This window comes from Rosa rugosa, chromosome 5 (assembly GCF_958449725.1).
Source record: "Rosa rugosa chromosome 5, drRosRugo1.1, whole genome shotgun sequence".
NCBI lineage: Eukaryota > Viridiplantae > Streptophyta > Magnoliopsida > Rosales > Rosaceae > Rosa > Rosa rugosa.
Window position 1 is genome coordinate 47866465 of NC_084824.1, and position 4150 is coordinate 47870614.

The 4150-nt window shown below is 36.5% G+C and overlaps 1 long non-coding RNA gene across 1 annotated transcript; it reads left to right on the forward strand.

Moving 5' to 3' along the window:
* The first annotated feature begins 3031 nt into the window (after positions 1-3031).
* On the forward strand, positions 3032-3801 carry LOC133708358 (uncharacterized). Its single transcript, XR_009845769.1, has 2 exons — positions 3032-3145; positions 3297-3801. It is a non-coding gene; the product is annotated as an uncharacterized LOC133708358 (long non-coding RNA).
* The last annotated feature ends 349 nt before the right edge of the window (positions 3802-4150 follow it).

Below are 4150 nucleotides of genomic sequence, written 5' to 3' on the forward strand. Positions count from 1 at the left end.
CTTTGGAAGTGAATAGAGCTACTATGGAGGCAATCCAAGCGAAAGCCATCATTCTCATGACAAGGCACATGAATGACGCACTCCAAAATGAGTACCTCAATGAAGAAGACCTACCTGAGCAATTCCATAAGAATCACGAAGAATCACACCGATCTAAGACGAGGTCATACCCTTCTTCACAAACTTGCAACCTCCACCTTTAAAACCACACACACATCTCAGTTCTGGGTCTCCCAATCAAAAACCCCCAAATTATAAAATCCCACATCAGAAATCTAGGGTTTAGAGAATTACTTACATCGGGAGTAGAGATCTTCAACCAGTTCGGTGGGCTTCTGTATTAGCCCTTTCATCAATGAAATGTTATTGATAGGGGCGGTGTCAAGCGAAAGCTAGGATTTTGCAGTAGGGGGTGGCGGAGAAAGAGAAAGAGGAAGACAGATTTGGGCTTCGATTTCTTAATTGTCGTCTATCTCGCGCTGTGTTTTCTTGTATAGGAGGAGGAAAGAAATGGGAAGCAGTGAGGAAGCTGAGAAGGAGAGTAGGAGAGGGAGATGGCTGATCAGCTCGGGTGAAATCGAAAGTGATTTTGAGAGAGAGAGGGGGGGGCGTGACTTCGGGTGTTTTGGTTGAATGGAGGGAAAAATGAAATTTTAGATTTTTTGTCTCTAGTGTTGAAGTCAAATACAGCCACAGAATATTGAACCCTAAAACTCAGACAACAGCAATTTCAGTATATTGTCTGAAAGAGAGTTGCACAATAGACAACTGAAAAACTGTTGTGTGAATCAAAACAATCAGACGACATCTTTTTCAACCATTGTATTAATGGTAATTGCACAACAGAGAAATAATAACTGTTGTCTGATTAAAAACAATCAGACAACATCTTTTATCAACCATTGTATAAATGAACCTTTGATGGGCATAATTGCCTTTACTTTAGATAATCACTATAAGAAGCATAGAATCCTTCCCTACTTCCAGGTTGGATTATTTTCTCCATTTGATACTTGTCAGTTTCTTCCTTAATGACTAGATTTGCATTGTTTTCTCCATAAAGGTGTCCTGTAGACATTCAGATGCACTATCATTTAATGTAGTTTGAAGTTTCATTGTGCATTTTGATTTGCTTTCAGTTTCTTTCTTAATAGCTCAGATGCAAGGATCAAGCTAACCATTTATAAAACTTGAAAGGTATTTCCTAGTTTGTAGTTTAGTATTCAGTTTGATATTTCTGTGCAAGTAGATTGTGATTGCAATTTGTGACAAGTACAATTGGATAGGTGATCCGGCTACGGGTAATTGGGATGTTCAGTTAGATAGTGATTTGTAGTTTATTTATTCGTATAGTTATGTCAGTGAGTGAGAATTAAGACTATCAAATCTGCAGTGGCATATGTACAATCTGTTGACAATTTGACAGAAAGGTAGTTTAATAGAAACTAATCTTTAGTGTAACTTATGTGGTACTTTGGTTCATATCTTCTTAAATCTTTTGTCCCAAGTCTATAGATGTATCTACAATCTTAGTATAAAGCAACCACATGTCTGATCCGTTAATGAACAATGATCATGCAATTGTACTATCTATATGAGCTGCAAGTTAAAGCAGGAGGCCTTCAATGGTGCATTCGATTATAGGGAAAAGGCCCAAAATGTGAAGGAGCATTATATGTGACTTGCCAGTTGTTTAAAGTTTACTTAAAGGTAATATTTCAAGAATACTTAGCTCATGGTACGTTTTTTTTTTTTTTGAAAAGGCTCATGGTACGTTTTAAGTTAACCTGAATTAGCTATAAGGTGATAGTTTGAAATCTCAAGAAAGCACAAGTTGCCTGAGCTGGATGATGATAATCTATCTTCAACTATGTTGCAGCTTGGTACAGTTCACTTTTGTCGCAGTGTGATAAGGAGTATTGAAACTGCATGGATATTTGATTTTGAGGAATTCCCTAAGAGAGATAAGGTCAGAATTAGCTGTGATTGAGCAGATGCAGTTTTCACTCCTTTTCATTTCTTCTTTTCCCTTCCCTTTTGAATTTGTTCTCATTTTATAGTTCTTTTATGTTTGTTCTCATTGTTGTGCTATGGTATGCAGGTTACCTGGCCTACATGTATTATACAGGCCGTCTAGAGGTTTTCAATGAAAACTTCCCTGCTATAAGTAACCTGGTTTTTTATGTTATTGATATAGAAACTCTGATTTTCAATATCCACTATAATGCATGTAATATATATCTATATTGATCATTTCAGTTCAAGGGAAAAGACACACACTCAAGAAGGGATTGATGTAGTTCGAGTAAGGTGGGAAAAGCAGATTGATGGATATATTCAAGATTAGCATGCATATGTAGATTTCTTATTTGTGGTATTATATATGAAGTTATATAAATTTGAAGTCTACTCAGTGTAGCAGCTAGCAACTTTGAATTAAATTTGTCAAAACAATAGTTTTCTTCATTTATCTGATGGTTGTCTCTTCCTGATCAATGTCTTTTTGTTTCAGCTAGAGACTACATCACCGCCTTGAGCTTGCTGGATTTCAATACCTTGGTAGACCAGTGAGTCTAGTGAGTTGACTCCCCTTCTCCCTCCTCCTCCAGTCCTCCCTTCCCAACCAAAAAGGTCCTAGTTTCAATACTAAATAAATAGGTTCTTATTATGTGTTCTGGATTTTAAGTAAGTGTTGTGACAGTTTTAGCTTATTCACAGTGGCAAATTATATTTGACTAACTGGTAGTGTCAAACAGTCAAACCGAATGTAATTGAGTAAAAAATGTGTTCATTTATTTCATTCTTAGTAATGTTTGTTTTGAATGTTTTCTTAATAAAGTATTGTAATGTTCTTTGTCATAGTACTTTTAATGGGAAATTGACCATGTAATCATACATAAAGCATCATAAAGAGGAAAAAATGAACTGGTTTTTATAGTTTCTAGGACTATTGGACTTGTGTGCTGGGTTTTGGACCATATATGTGTTTATTTCAGTAGTTTCATAATATTTCTTGTTTTAACAACTTCAGGGACAGAGATAGATATGTACAATGAGACCGCCGATACAGAAAGGGATACTGCAAGCACAACCCCAGGGAAATGGTGAAGGTATGGGCTGAGAAAGAAAAGAGGAATCTGGACAGGTAAGATGGACAACAATCTTAACTTATTTCTTGATAAGTAGATGATGGTGATATCATATACAAAGAACTGCTTGGCTTTAGCTTAAACCATAATTATGAAGCTGGGATCTTCCTGCTAATTGATAATAGATGGGTTGGTGTACATATGCAGGATGGTGAAAAATGGAATTACATGCCCAACTGCAATTGATATAAAAGATCATGTTCTGGTCATGTTTTGTCTCTTGGATCTTCTTTAAACAGCAGCCTACAGTTTACTAATTTCCAGTTTCCAGGTCATCAGTTGCATATATTTACTTCTACTTATGGATGTAGGTTATGGAGAGCGCCTGTGGATTCCACTTACTCCTAGAATGGTAGACATGCTCAGTGAATAAGCTAAAGTAAACAAAGCAGGCCCTGAGCCTTTGTTCTCTGTTAATTATATGCAGCATCTCAGCAAGGAAAATTTCTGTTCTAGGACACTTTAGGATGTTGGAAAGGGATCACTATCACATTTGCTTTAGTTATAGGCATGGTTAATGTGCAATGGACACGTTTTATGGACAAGTTTATATTTTTTGGGTTTATGTATTTATAGGCACCTAGGCAGTGTTAATTCCTTGTAAATGTTGGGATGAATATTGCTTATGGAATGAAATGGTTTTTGGAATCAAGGATGTGTTGTTCAATTGTACAGAATGTATGTCTTCTCTTCTATCTTAGACAATTCAACACACTACTACAGAAAATGAATCACACGACACCTCTCATACGCCGTCATACTGTTTTCCGTGGTGTGAATCATTTCTCATTATTCAGACGACGGTTGTAAAATTTCCGTCTTATAATATGAATTCAACCAACGGGTGTTTTTCATGCTGAAATTATGTATTGCTTCAGAAGACGTTTATAAATGGAAGCGTGGTGTGAGGTTAAAATGGTTATAGGGCGGCAAGTTTCCCACCATTTGGCACCACTCAAATTTTCCCAACATATAGTGGTGATACGACGGTTAGTTTAAAA